This window comes from Malaclemys terrapin, chromosome 9 (assembly GCF_027887155.1).
Source record: "Malaclemys terrapin pileata isolate rMalTer1 chromosome 9, rMalTer1.hap1, whole genome shotgun sequence".
NCBI lineage: Eukaryota > Metazoa > Chordata > Testudines > Emydidae > Malaclemys > Malaclemys terrapin.
The window spans coordinates 95,237,970-95,253,662 of record NC_071513.1 but is presented as its reverse complement, the minus strand read 5'-3'; the positions used below and the strand labels follow the sequence as shown (position 1 = coordinate 95,253,662).

Below are 15,693 nucleotides of genomic sequence, written 5' to 3'. Positions count from 1 at the left end.
ACTTCTTTTGTATAGAATTTCCTTAACCGTTTATGTAGAGATTTAGAGGGGCTGTCACCAGTTTGATGATGGCCCTTAAAAATTGTCATACCCACTGAAATAAAAGCATGCAACTGTTAATAAGATATGCACCACACTTAACATGTATCTAGGTGCATCTCTCACGCTAAGGGGTGAAGCTGGAGATGCTTATGTGCCAATGCAATGGCCAAAACAGCTTTAAACAGAGTTGCTATAGGCAAAAGTGGTGTAAAATCTGCATATGGGTACTCCACAGCCTCCTGGGTGCCATGGAAGTCTGTGGTCCGTGTCTGCAGATCAGCGCAGAGAGGAGGAATGTGGGCGTGACCGTGGCATACGTTGATGCGCCTTGAATTACCTAGCAGTAGATAGATATGGCTGGGCTGTGAGGATGCCCCAGGCCTTAATTTCTGGTTGAAGTGAGGATTCTACTCCTACCAACTCCACCCTGTTTTCTGAGTCCCCCCCAGAATAAAGTGTTTACTTGGATTTTTCATGAGATATTAGAATGGTGTCCAAAATTACAAATGCATACAGCTGTGGTATACTTTAGTAGACATGCCAGGTAGCAAATTAAATTTATATGGAGTACTGAGCCAGAAAATAATTTATTGGCTCACCTGCATCTGTTTACACGTTTACAGCTCAGTGTTAGCCACCCAATTTAACTGGCATGTAGATGTTATGCATTAGATGCACAGGTGAAGTTGTAGTTGCTGTTCTTCACCAGCCCTATGAAAGACGACCGATATGGTGCACTAAAGAAAGCCTTTAGAGAGGTTCCCTACTATATACTGAATGTGTATGCATGCATATGGTACCTTTTCCCTAACCTGAAGGAGAGTGCCGTGTGGCTCAAAAGTATATCTCTTACTCCCAGAAATTGGTCCACTAAATATTTACCTCACCTTGTCTTGCTAAGAGCCTAGGAGTGACATGTCTACACCCCCATGCATATAGTTGCTACAGCTCTCCTAAACTTAGTAAAGAACTGTATGAATGTCATCACCCTCAACATGCCCAATATATGCATGGTAAATTATGCATGAAATTAAGAGTGTAGCATCACACCACACTTACTGCCTGCAGTGGTAGCATGCCTTCAACAACACCCTAGGTGCTCTGCGTGGAATAAACATGGCCCTAGCTTCCTTGTACCTAACTGAATGCTCCCGGAGCTGCTAAGCCCGTTACTATCCGTGGGGCTGAACGCATGTAGACGCTCTGCATTAATGAAGTCCTGCATGGGGCTACACGCATGTAGACGCTCTGCATTAATGAAGTCCTGCATGGGGCTACATGCATGTAGACGCTCTGCATTAATGAAGCCCCGGAGGGGTGACGTGCAGGGAGGGACGCGCCCCACTGTAAACGGGGGAGACAGAGGCGCTCCGGATTAAACGTGTAGCCCGGGTGCGGGGCCCGCCGTCACGCCGGCAAGGGCTGCATTACACACGCCTGCAGCAGGAGCCCCCAGCCACATGGCGCAGCTTCGCGCGCGCACGGCCGGGCCACGCGGCGGCGGCGGCTGCCCACTGCCAGTAGAAAGCCCGCTCTCCGTGCCCCGCAGCTGCCCCGCCCCTTGGACTGTACTATTCCACCTTGGGCCGTACCATCCTGCGGCAGCGGCGCGGGGGGCGGAACGGCTGCTGCAGCCCGGGCGGAATTAGCGGAGGCAGGCGCAGCAGGCGCGGCTGGTTTGTCGGCGCCCAGCTCGGAAGGCGCGGCTCCCCCGTCTCTCGTCTTCCCTCCTCCTCCCCCCCCCCCCGCCCGCCCGCCCGCCCGCCTGCTGGGCCATGCGCGGTCCCGCCCGGCGTTAGGAGCGGCCCGGAGCGCGGTTGGCTGGCTGGCTGGCTGCTCCCTCAGGTAAGCGGGACCCGCGGCCTCCCCTGCCCGCCGCCGGGCCTGGGCAGCGACTTTCCCCGCGCAAGGACCCAAGGGGGGGCTGCCAGCTGGGGCGGGGCGGTGGTGGCGGCTGCTGTCCCCCCCCTCCCCCCGTGGTGGCCGGGCCTGGTGTGGTGCGCGCGCAGAGGCCTGCGGAGGGGCTGCGGCGCCCCGAGCTGGGAGTGGGGGGGGCTGATGTAGCGGCCCCTAAGCGGAGAGTGTGTGGGGGGGGGCGGGGGGGTTGGGTGTGGCCCCATGGCGGGCGGAGGATCCCCTTGATGCTGGGGGTGATGCGGCCGCTGGGGCTGCTCCTCTGAATAATATGTGGAGGAGGCTGGTGGGCGGGGGGCGACTGGCGGGCAGCCTCCCTCCGGGGGTGGGCAGGGAGTGGGGAGTCTCCTTGTCTCCAGAGACAGGCGCGGCGCCCTCCTGTCTTGTGACCCCAAGGGCAGCAGGCTACCCTCCCCCCTCCTCCGCCCCGGGCAGCTGGGGGCCGAAGCGCTGACTGCCTCCGGTGGCCAGGGAGGCTGCGGTTGTGGTTGTATTGAATTACTCATTTTCCTGGAGGAGCGAAGTGGATCCGTGGCGCTGGGGAAGCCCAGCCCCGGTGAGGGTGTTTTTTTTTAAGAAGGATCGTGTGGTCTCTGGGTCTTTCAAGCCAAATGCCCCTAAAGCAATTGACACGTTTCAAGGCAGGTGAGCGGGGTTACTCAAACCCCATCAATGTGAGAGACCCCAAGTGTTCCAGACCTTACCCTGTATTTCTATGGGGTAGGAAGTGGGGCTGAACTGTACAAGGCCTTCCTTTTCTCTAGAACAGGCAGCCTGGAGCTCCTCTCCCTGAAGCATAAGCAGAGCGTTTCATGCTCCTTGCGATAGCTGGTTTGTTGTTGACATTCTTGGGTAGGAAAGGTTTCAGAACTGCAGACTGAAGTGTTATATTTAACGTTAATGTTAATCAGAGAAACACGTAGATTGGAGGAACAAAATATCCTCTGGCTTGGGGACCCACTCTGTACTAGGAAGTCGTTGCCATGTTGCTGACCATGGTTATCAATAATGGGTTCAGTATTGATAATGATGTGACTGCTGATGCAGATGGGGTATAGCACCCTTTGAGTAATGGTACTGAAAATGGCTTTGTCACATCAATAGTAGCAGCTAAGCCTACCCATTTCATTGTCAGTAACAGATCAATTTCCTATTACCCAATTTCTATTTTTAGATGTTTAGAATAGATAGGGAAATCTTCCTTCTGCCTGAAATGTAAGACAGTGACTTATATTTGTGTTTTTGCATTTAGCAAAAGTATAATCTGCTAATGGAACCCCATACTTTTTTTTTTTTTTTTTTCTGTGCGGGGATTATAACATAGTGCTAAATCTTGAAGTATCATTTCATGTCTCCAGGAAAAGTGCTTGCAGCTCCTTTTGGTTAATTAAATGGCATATGTGTATTATACTTATCAATGCTATTGAGATATGTTGCTAACTTTTAGAACCAAATTCCTTTCTTCCACAGAAACGTGGTCTTCTCTTAGGGATAAAAGTAAATATAGACGCCCAAGATTTTGAATCTTGTAAAAAGGTCATAGGAAATTTTGGCGTGGTCTAAATTGGGAAAAAAAATTGTCAAAAACCTGCCATGTGGTTGAGCATCGGCAAATTGAAAGTTATGCTGCTTTAGTGCTACTTGTGTTAATCCAAAAGAGGTTTCTTGCCTGCCCTGCTGTGATAGGGCAATCTCCTGAAGAGTTACTTAGGTTCACAGTGGGAGAGTGGAAAAAGGAAAGTCTGTTCACAGAATTCCATTAGATATGTTGAGAGTGATGCAAAAAGATATATAGCCATATGTTAGTAGAGCTATTAGTTAATGCTGGTGTACCCAGTTGACTCACTAGGAATTGCATATGTAGTCCTGGCCTGCAGTAAGAAAAAAATCTTGATAAAACGTGCACTTTTAGTTGGGTAAATCCTTTTAACGAGATGTACATTTTTAGTGTTTGTTGCAATCAGTTCATGTGGGAGGCTTATGCACAACCTAACTCTACAATGGCTATTTGCCAGTCAGTTTATATTTCTACAAGGTTACCTTTTCTTTATTTGGGGGGAAAGTATGTGAACAGACTAAAAACAAATGGTGAAAATCTATGTAGAAATGTTTTAGTATTTCTTTAATATGAGACTAGTAGTAGTATGACAAAATTTAAATTTAAATTGAAAAAAGCCCTAAGGTGTATAATATGTTGTTTTTAAACCAGTGAAAGTATTGCCCCAGTTCTCATAAATACATATCTGAAGTACACACATTTTGTATGATTACACATGCAAATTATGAAAGCCTTGATTTGAGATTCAAAATTAGCTGTATATTGAAAATCCTATCCTTATGTCAGAGGTCCAGAGCACACTACCAAATTTCCTGTTTAGCACGATTTTCGGGACTTGGGATGTTTTCTTGAGTAATGATCAGGTCATTAAATACTAGATTGTTGGCCACAGTGTTTAAATACATTTAATTCTGTATACTTAGTTTTAGCCTTTTCATTATCCAAACTTTCTTCATGTTCCTTAGATAGCTTTATCTGATGTTTAATTTGTCTGATTGTCTGTCACGTGCTCCTGAATTCTGAAAAACTGGGATTGTTATTGTGATTCTTAGAAGTCTCCCTGGAAAAACTTAAAAAATATATTTGGTCTGTAGAACTGTGTACATTGGGTAACACTATTGTAAGAAAGGTTGTTACATCTTTAAGGAATGCTACAAAGCTGTATGACTGTAAAAATTGTAAAGGTGATATTGGAAATAAATGTAAAACCTGTACACCATATTGTAAATCTTACTCAGTTGTTATGGTCTTCTCTGCCAAAACCGTAAATCAGGCAGGCCCTTAAATAAGTCCTAAGGCAGGGTCAGTTGATTTGCTGCTTCTAATTTTAGAAGTCAGTTCAAAAAGCCTTGTCAAATTGGTGGTAAATCCAGTGTCTGTGGTGAAGTGACATTTGACGCGTTCATTATTGTGCAGCATAAACATTTACCTAGAGAGGTACAATGCTAATGCAGAGCTTTTTTTTTTTGTGTGCTTCAGAACACTTAATCTTGTTAATATCAGTGGACAGGTTAATGCAAACCCTGAATGAATTTAATTTATTTTTAATAAAGCATGGATAACACTACAGTGATCTTGGACAATTTAGAAATTCTCTGTTTAGCGCCCACCAAAAAATGAACCCCCTCTTAGGTTTGAGTCCCTTATATCATCTTTTTCAAATATATACACCTCTACCTCGATATAACGCTGTCCTCGGGAGCCAAAAAATCTTACTGCATTATAGGTGAAACCGAGTTGTATTGAACTTGCTTCAATCCACCGGAGTGCGCAGCCCTGCTCCGCAGAGCACTGCTTTACTGCGTTATATCCAAATTCGTGTTATATCGGGTCGCGTTATATTGAGGTAGTGGTATAGTTTGGTATACTTATCTGTCTGTGTGTGTGTTCGTGTGTGTGAAACTTCTGTGTTTTGCAACCTAGTGTTTTGTGATAAGATTTGTGTGAAAGATGCTAAACAGAACTAACTGAATAATCATGAACACATAAATGTATACTGTTTAAGGGAAAATGAAATTTTGTGGTTTCTGATATTGAGTATGGTAGAGAATATAATACAACTTTCCAGATTACATACAGCAGTGCTGTTCTATAAAGTCTATCTGTTTTTATTTGAAAGAAAAAAATCTCTTCTGTTATGGAGAACTTTCAAAAGGTGCTCTGAATGTAAACCATGCTGCAGTGTCTTGAGTTTGCAGAGAGCCTGAAACAAATGCTTTGAAGTTTGAACTGCCCTGTTCATTTCATTGAGTATTAAGTCAGATGTCGGTGATACTTTAAATGTGAGTGTTATTTTACAGCTCATCAGAGATAGTGTAGATCTTCATAATGTGATGCTTACTAACACTTGCCGAAGTATGAGACTAGAAGGACTGGGGATGGAGGTAGAAGAACAGAACTAAACATTAACATGGGCAGGCCTTTAATCACAGATGGTAGGATTTTTGGGGCAGGGGAAGGGATTGGTTTCGTTTTTCTGAAGAGGGACTTGACTTTCAAAAGTTTGAGAAATGTTAATGTATCTTAGGGCACGTCTTCACTGGCAACACGCCTTTTGTAGTTGCAGCATAGCGCTGGGAGAGCTCTCTTAAAAAAAAAAAAACAAAAAAACAAACAAACAAACAAAAAAAAACAAACAAAAAACCACCCACCTCCACAAGGGGCGCAGCTACCAGTATTGGTGCACTGTCTATACTGGCACATTACAGCGCTGAAACTTGCAGTGCTCAGGGATGTGTTTTTTCACACCCCTTAGTGAGAAAGTTGCAGCGCTGTAAAGTGCCAATGTAGACAAGCCCTAATTCAATTATTAATATACCTGCTGTGTGTCACTGGGTGAAAGGTCTGCGAAGAGTTAGACAGGAGAGGGAAGAATCGTAGGATGGAAGGGACCTCGAGAAGTTATCTTGTCCAGTCCTCTGCACTCATGGCAGGACAAGTATTATTTATGGCTCAGTTAAATGTCCCAATTAAAAGATTGAGATTCTTTTGCCCTTTCTAGAGCATGAATTTAGTCTCTTAAAGGCAAACTTTGTTCACCAATTTGAAGAAGCCATTGCATCCCCCCACCTATTTCAGGTATTGGATCTCAGACAAGTCTTAATCATAAACGTTTTGCACAAGGCAACTGCTTCAGGCTAATTATGCAGAGTTCAGCACTGCGATTCTAAAGTAGTATCAAAAACTATAATTTTAAGTTTAAATTTCCATTTAATATGATCCCTTACAAATAAAAATTGAGGTTAGTTTTAACATGCTTCTTAAATGAGGTTGAGGAACCAGGAGCAATTCCTGATGGTCACCTTCTACTTCTATATTTTCAATGGGCAAATAGGCCCATCATGATAAAATGCAGGAGTCACTGGACTCTTTCTCATCCCACAAAGAGGAGGAAGATTCAGGATCCTCAGAGGATAGAAAGAATAGTTTTTTATCGAGTAGCTGGTAGCATGCATATCTTTTTCCTCTTGCCCAGGTGTCCATAGTAGGGTATAAAATTACAGGAAACCTAATTTGCAGACAAATAGTAACATTTACTTCAATGGTTTGCCCCTTAAAAATACCAACCAAGACATGAATTATAAGTGATATAACTTGTGTATATAGAAGTTTTGGGACTAAAAAGTGCAATCTAAATACAAGATACTCCATATTAAAAAAGCAAAAATTGGCTGCCATGCTGTTTAAAAACCTCCTGGACTAAAAACTCTCAATCATGTTATGACAGATTCAAATCTGTGCCGCTAGATATGTTTCCCCAAGTCTTGAGCTACTACTGAAGACAGTGCATTAAATAGTTCACAATTGCATATATCTTTTAAAATGTTTACCACTGCTTTCTGTTTACCAGTACCTCATGGCATTCTGACCCAAAGCAATTAAAATCCTGTTCTAACTTTCAGACATTAAGGGCCATATTGTACCCCTTGATCTATATGTGGACAGGACCCTCTGCATACTGATCATGCTCCTCCTACACAGAAAGGAGACGTCAGCTGCCTCTGCAGCAGCATTTTCCCACTACTCCATCCACCATCTTTGGACCCAGTGGATGATTCTCACAAGAACAATGAGAGGAGGGCCATGGGGATATGAATTATCCTTCCCCCTCCATCTATACCAGGTCTGTAGAGTTCCCAGTGTAAAGTCATAAAACTGGCGGCTGTATTACTTTTCCATGGACAGCCTCCATGGTGGGGAATGGTCCTGTCAGTGCAGTTCAGATTGAGCTCTGCTCTCAAGGAGTAGGCAGGCTTCAGGGCTCCAGAACATACTAGAAACAGAATCTCTGCATGGGTGATTCTGGCCTACTATAGAACCTTTGATTCACAGGGTTTACAGATACCCCATGTGGCCTGTTCTGTCTTGTCCACAGTTCAGGAGGTCACAAACAACTTGGGATTGAATTTTGCATAGAATCTCATGGAAATTTCTTTTGTTAAGTTCCACTTTGGTGCCTCCTCCTATAGGAGGAGGCAAAACCAGGGCCTTAGAACGTAAGCTCTTTTGCGTAGAGATCTGTCTTCTGTATGTGTTCTTTGGAATGTAGGATTTATTCAGCTGAAAAATATCCTTTACAAAATAGAAATTCAGCCCAAGTGATGCCATATTAGAATGTAGTACATTTGTCCTTTAGGATGTAGGCCTTACCATGTGCCACCTGTTTTAACTTCCTTAAGTCTTGGCTACTATAATGTGCTCTGTGAATATGTCTGTGCTTCAATTAAAAATCCATGGCTAGCCTGTGCCAGCTGACTCAGGTTCATAGGGCTTGGGCGAAGGGGCTGTTTAATTGTGGTGTAGATGTTGAGGCTACAGCCTGAGGTTTAAGACTCTCCCACCTTGCAGGGCCCTAGATCCTGGGCTCCAGGCTGAGCCTAAACATCTACACTGTAATTAAACAGCCCTTACCAGCTGACTAGGACTTGGGCTATGAGCTGGCCCTAGGTTTTTAATTGCAGTGTAGACAGACCTATGATATGAGTAAGTCCCTAACAAATTCATGGTCCATTTTGGTTAATTTCACAGTCATAGGATTTTAAAAATAGTTTGTTTCATAGTTTCAGATGTTTACATGTGGGGATCCTGCCCCAAAAGGGAGTTGTGGGGGATCACACAGCTATTTTAGGGGGGTCATGGGATTGCCACCCTCACTTCTGAACTGCTGCTGGCAGGGATGTTGCCTTCAGACGCAACTCTGGGACAGGGCCGGATTAACCTTTTGTGGGCCCAGCACCAAACATATATGTGGGCCCCCAGAGGGGCAATGGAGCATGGTGTGGGGAGGTCGGTACCTAGAGCGAGGGGCTGACCTGGGGCAATGGGGCTCGGTGCAGCCCTGTGCAAGGGCACTGTTTACAAACCGTCAGCTGCCAGATGCACACCAGCCCGGCCGGCCCTGTGCTGCCAGTGTGCCCTTACTCCTTGGGGGCGGGCCCATGCTGTGCCACACAGACCCTGCTGCCCAATACTCCCTGACTCCCTATCCCCAGCGCCCATTGCTCAGAGACCTCATAGAGACCCCTATGCCCAGCACCCCACCACCACAAATGCCCAGCACCACCCCACACCCCCATTGCAACTGCTCTGAACTCCGCACAGAGCCCCCACTTACTAGCACCCCTAAACACACCTCTCCCACAACGCCTAGTGTCCTTCCCCACAACCTCACCACCACAACTACAAAGCGCTCCACACAGACCCCCCCCCCCACTGTCCAGCACATCAACACACACAGACCTTCCCCACTGCCCAGTGACGCACCAACAGACCCCCACTGTCTGGCACCCCAAAACACAAACATCCTTTACTGCCCAGCGTCCCCCCATCCCCTCAGAGACCCCCACCCTCCCATGCCTTGCCCTCTGCGCCAGCCGCACTCATCAGCCCTGCTGGGAGGTGACGGTGTCTGGTGGGCTGAGCTGGCAGTATGGCCTGGGCTTGTGCTGGGGCAGGAAATCACTCGGGTCCAGCCCCTCGGGAGCAGCGCAATCAGCCAGGCAGAGGAGCAGGGCCTGCCTGAGCTGGGTTCCCTCAGGACCTACTTGCCTGGAGGGGCCCAGCCATGCCCCTCACACTGTACCCTCTCCCTCCTGGCTGAGACTGGGTCGGCTTCTACCCTGCTCCCAGACGGCTTGGCTCTGGGGAGGCAGGCAGGGCCCCACAGGTGGCAGGCAGCAGACAGTGCTGGGATCCTTTCTGGAGCTGCACTGGGGTCCAGCCAGGGGGCGGAGAGGAGCCCTTGGTTGGCTGGTGGGCGGGGTGAGGGGCGGAGAGGAGCCAGTGGGCAGACAGGGCCTTGGGGTGCAAGCTGGCCAGGGCCCCTTCTGAGCATGGGCATGGCGCCACTGGCACCATTGTAAACGCAACACTGCTCTGGGAACCTCCCCTGACTGCAGGAAGCTCTGTGGCTGCGCTGCTTCCACCCTCATTGAAGAGGATGTATCCATGGAGCTTCTTATTCTGTAGTGATGGTTGCTTTATTTATAAAAGGGCATTTTTATTGCAAAATAGAATTTAAGGATTATTTGTAACTTTAAGTACATCAGGAAGTCAGAGTGACTCTCGTTACTCTATACATCATAATTTAGCAAAGAGATTGAGGAAATTGTGGAGAATCTAAATGATTTTTGCCCTTATCACAGAAGTTTGTGGGAAAATGTATATCGTGAGGATAGTGGCAGTGAGTTGCTGTCAGGTATAAAACTTGTGGAAATCTTCAACAGCAGTAAGTCACTAAGACTGGTGGGATTAATCCAAGAATTTTGAAACAATTGAACAACAACAATAGCTGAGCCCTAATTTAAAAACAAAATATTTTGCATTTTAAAACTGTAGCTCTCAGAGACCAGTGTGACAGTGCTATGAATGCCTAGGTAACTGTCAGGATTCAAGAAGGGTCAGTCATGGCATGGAAAAACTCATTTGTCCAGAGGGAGTACGTATTTTGCCTCATGCTGTACTAGAATAGGGCTCCTTTGCTCTGTGTGTTGGGGGTGGGGAACAAGCAGTAGAGCAGTCCAAGTATTGCTGCTCCTTTAATATGAGGGTAGGAAGCTGAGTAGTCTCTGAGCTGCTCACTTTTTTTTCAGGAGAGGTGGGAGAGAGTGGAGCATCAAGAGCTACTGTCCTTTTGCAGAACAAGAGAGAAGGAGTGGTGCTGATGCAGCATCTCCTCTGGAGAGGAGATAAGGGAAGACCAGAGAAGTGGAGTCCTTAATGCCTTTCTTGAAGGAGAGGGAGAGCAATGGTGTATGTGGGAGAAGTGTTGCTGGGAGGCCAAGGGCATCCTGCATATCCCAGAGCCCTGCAAAGAGGCAGCAGGTCCCAATATTCATTTGATGGGTAGTTTTTTTTTTTTTTTCATTTGAAGGGGGGAATCTCAAATTCATTAATGGGCATGTGAGTAAAATACCAAAAGTAAATAATTTAGGGATTAGGGGGAGAGCCCAGAATTCATTTACTGTGGTGTTTGAGTGGGAGAACTAGATGGGTGTTATGGTTGACTATAATATGTACAGTAAGTGGTTTGAGAGTCCTACACGTTCTGAAGCATTATGTACAAACCACTGCTGCAGGCAGGATGCAAGGCCGTTGTTTTATTCTAATACAGTTCCTGTATGAACAATAATAACATTTATTTTAATAAATAATGTGCTGAGCCTGATTTTTCTGAGGTGCTGAGCACTAACAGACCCCATTGATTTCAGTTGGAGTTTTGGGTGCTCAAGACTTCCTAAAATCACAGCCCACAAAATGCTTGAGAAGCTTATGTAAATCAAAACTAGTGCGAGCAAAGATTATATGGACACGATGCATGTTTTCCCTAAAAGTGTGACGTGTCCTAAATGCAGAAGTTCAAAAACCAGTTTACTACAACTTCATGATTTTTCTTGCTTTATAAGTTAGGAACATGACATTTCAACTTAGCTTCTTCAAGGTGGAAGTAATCTTCTTTGAAATCGATTGGAGTACACTGTAGCTAGCTTTATTTATCTTTACAGAACAATACTTTATTATATTATTTAAGCACTGACGGTGAGCTCTGTCATGTCAAAGACAGAATTCTTGGAATTTACAGTCTTTAAGTGTCCAGTCTGGTGACCCCTTATGAGTTCTTTTCTTGTGTGATTAAAGGTTTGCAGCATCAGACCCAAAAGGTCTCCTTTAGAATGTAAAATAGTAATCCTACTTGTAATGTGACTCTTTTCTGAAACAAGAAACCATAACACTTCCTTTTAAAAAGTTGTTGGTCTACTAAAACTTAGAATACTATCTAAATGGTTTTTATTCTTTTTTTATTCCCAGATGACTGTTACCCATTCAAACATTAAAAATTGCATGTAACATTTTACTATATCCATTCATACTTTGTTTAGATGATGCAAGGAATGTTGTGAAAGGACTGTTTTTTTTTTTCTGCAGCCTTTTTTCAAAATATTTATAATTAATTATAATTAATAAGCATTCCTATGAAGCTCATTGCCATAGGACCTGAGAATATCTTAAACATTAACAAATTTAAACTCCTGAAGCAGCCCTTTCTGATAGGGAGTGGGGCACAGAGATTAAATGGTTTACCCAAGATTGCACCAGAAATCTTTGGCACATCTAAAATAGAACCCAGATCACCTGAGTCTCAGATTGGAGTATCTTAACCACAAGGCCATCCTTCCTGTCATCTTTATGCAAGCAATCATGTTAATTTGTGGCCTATCAAGTCAGTTAGTTGTACACAGTAGTTGAGTTGAGGGGAAATTGGATGTTACCAACAATCTTAGTGAAATAGTAGCGCACCCATCTTAGAAAAAGTTAGGCTAATAGCTACTTTTCTGCAATTGAAAGTGTTTAGATACAAGGTTAGAATATACTAAATTTATATAATTTCTCTTTTTACCAGATACCTACTGTCCAAAGGTAGAGTTCAAGATGGGGTGGGGGGTACTGTCAAATTTTAAGGGGAATTCCAGGAGAGAGATTCCCCATCCCAGCTGCTTGGAAGGCTCTGGGAATTCCTAGAACCTGCTTGGGGTCTTTGACTTCCATAACAGTATCTGTGTAGTAAGTGTCTGAGGCCTTGGCTACACTGGCGCTGTACAGCGCTGCAACTTGCTGCGCTCAGGGGTGTGACAACGGCCCCCCCCTCCCCCCGAGCTCAGCGAGTGCAGCGCTGTAAAGCACCAGTGTGATCAAAGCCTGCAGCGCTGCACGCTCACTCGCAGTGCTGCAAGCTACTTCCTTCGGAGAGGTAGAGTACATACAGCGCTGTGAAAGCTCTGTGAATTCCCAAGTGTAGCCAAGGCCTGAGAGATCTGAAGCTTCCTTCAGGAAGCTTCCAGATCTGAGTTTCCTCTAGCTGGTGGAAAGTAAAAGAAACTTTGTCTCTTTTCCTCCTGCTACACAGCTTCCTGAGTAACAGAGCTCTTGCTTCTTCCAGCAATACTCTACTCCTTCCCTCAGAACCTCCTGGCTGCTCCAAAGATATAGGGAAGAAAGATATGTCTGCTATTCCACCCATTCCCAGCCTCTGTTTTTTTTGGGTCATTCTCCTCTGTAAATAAGTTCATCCTCGTTCTCCCATGTGAATAAGTTTGCTGTTGCTCATAGTTTTCCCAAACAGCAGCTGCATGAAATTGAACATCTGCAGAAATTGATGTCATCGGTTCCTATGCTCACTAGAGAGTTTCCCACTTGAGTGTGGGTGAATGGATGTTTGTATCCCTGCATATTGACATAACTAGAACAAGAAGTGTGAATAACCTATTTAAATCTAAAAATTTCACAGTGAAACCTCTTTAGCATTCCCTAGCCTATAAATCTTGACCAGTAAAAAGTATACAAAACATACATGAGAAGAGAAACAGTAATAATAATCTTATAAAGTAAGCCTGTGTCTACACTAACATCTTCCTAAAATTTCCTTTTCCTGCTACCATTGGTTAAGGTCTACTATTGTCGCAATAAAGGCAGGTGGCTGCTTAACACTTCAACTACTAGATAGTCTGGAGCTGCTCTGGATATGTTTAGCTGAGACAAAGGTTAAAATTGGTTGGTTTGCACTAGTGCTGCCACCTGTGGGAGCAATGTTGGGCAAATGTAGGCAGAGAAAAGGCTAGTGGAGACACAGTCTAAAAGTCTGGAGCGATAGTTCTGAAATAAGTCATCTTGTTCATCGGCAGTGGTAATTCTAGCTTTCTTTGCCTGGCCTAATTAGGGGTATAAACTTCTTGTAAAACTTCTTTTCTCATGGCAGGAATGCTTTGTGTGTCAAGTCTCAATTTTGAAAACTTTGTTTAAAGAAATTAGACCTTTACTCAAGGTATGAGAACTTTCCTCACAGGCAAAACTTCTAGAGGTACCAAATAAGATTAACACAGAAAAATTGACTAATTTAAAGGGTAGGCTCATATTTCTGAGTCACAGTGGTCTTTCTTAGTTTATGAAATTTCCCTCTACACCACTTTAGAGGCCAAATACCTGTGTGTTTGAGTTCTTATTTATTTTTGAAAGCTTTTTTTTGTTTCCTGCACATTAGAATATTCTTGTACCAAAACCTCAAACCATGTTTTTGAACTATTTAGTTCAGATAAAGATTTTGCAGATTTTTTTTTTCTTGAGGCTTTAAGTTCAACCTTCATTGTCTGTTTTTGCCTCTAGCTTTGTATAAGTCAATTTTAATTTCCAGTGTATGAGGAGCCTACAGGATGGATTTCAAATAAATTTCATTTTTCCTCATGACCCCTGCAGAAGATGGAGCAGAACTTATTTGTCAGCCCTACTTTTGAGTATCAGAGTTTGAGGGTTGATGTGTAAAGCTGTCGATGCTGAGTACCTCTTTCATACCTCCATCCCAGCTGTCACTTAGGAATCTGTGGCAAGAAATTGTCTGCCTCTTCTGAACTCCTTGGTTTTTAAAACAAAAAACAAATATCAATCCACTGAGCACTGACTAAAATGACCAGAAAAAAACCCTACTGCTCTGAACCCACCAAAATAAAATCTAGGTCACAGAGATATTACTAGCAAGACATGGGCAGGACTATAGGAGGAGAAACTTCTGCCTATGATATAGCAGGTAAATTCAAAGTGGGGTGGAGGAATATTGCATTGTGTCTTCTCCTGCTTTGTGTGAGCAGGAAAAGTCCACCTGTGTGGATGAGGATACTGTTACAGTCTCTAAATGGTGCTATTCCCCAGACTTCAGTAAAAGTTAAGGTGGTTGAAGACAAGGAAGGGAAGTCATTAAAGGGATGGTCTAGATCAGGGGTCGGCAACCTTTGGCACGCGGCTCGCCAGGATAAGCACCCTGGTGGGCCAGGCCAATTTGTTTACCTGCCGCGTCCGCAGGTTCGGCCAATTGCGGCTCCCACTGGCCGCAGTTCACAGTCCCAGGCCAATGGGGGCTGCGGAAAACGGCTGCCAGCATATCCCTCGGCCCGCGCTGCTTCCCACAGCCCCCATTGGCCTGGGACTGCGAACTGCAGCCAGTGGGAGCCGCAATCGGCCGAACCTGCAGACACGGCAGGTAAACAGCCTGGCCCGCCAGGGTGCTTACCCTGGCGAACCGCCTGCCAAAAGTTGCCAACCCCTGATCTAGATAATAATTAGTCCTGCCATGAGTGCAGGGGACTGGACTAGATGACATCTCGAGGTCCCTTCCAGTGCTACAATTCTATGATTCCTGACCAGGGATAGTCAGCTATATGGATGTAGATGGTTGGTAGCAGCAGACCAAAACTGTACACAAGATATCTATAAAAGTTAAAAAAAAAAAAAAAATAAATAAAAAAAATTTGCAACTTTTTTGATAATGCTGTTCATCTAAGAGTTTGAACAAATTTCCATTCCCAAAAACTGTAGGGAAAAACTTCATGCCAGCTTGTAAGCTAAGGTAATAAAACTCTTTAAAAGATGGAAGTGGAAAGTCCGGAGTTCCAAGCAAATAGCTCAATTAATCAAGGAATTTCCAGTGTTGGCAATTCTCACCATTTTATCATGAGTTCTTCAATAGTTTGGTGTGCATTAAAGCTCCAGCGGCTGGAATTGTGAGATTGCGAGTCTCGCCCTAATGGTTGCCAAGAAAAGCTGAAAAATGCAAAGCAAATGTACCCTGGAAGCTCAAACCAGAAGACAAATAATACATTTATTCTTTAAGCCAATTTCATGATTTTTGAACACTT

The 15,693-nt window shown here is 44.7% G+C and overlaps 1 protein-coding gene across 1 annotated transcript in view; it reads left to right on the top strand.

Annotated features, from left to right (window-relative positions):
* Window positions 1-1,798: 1,798 nt before the first annotated feature.
* Window positions 1,799-15,693, top strand: part of GNB4 (G protein subunit beta 4) — a 68,310-nt gene continuing 54,415 nt past the window's right edge. Inside the window, exon 1 of the mRNA XM_054038751.1 lies at window positions 1,799-1,887. The gene's annotated coding sequence lies outside the window, so the exon portion shown is untranslated. The remainder of the gene's footprint in view (window positions 1,888-15,693) is intronic.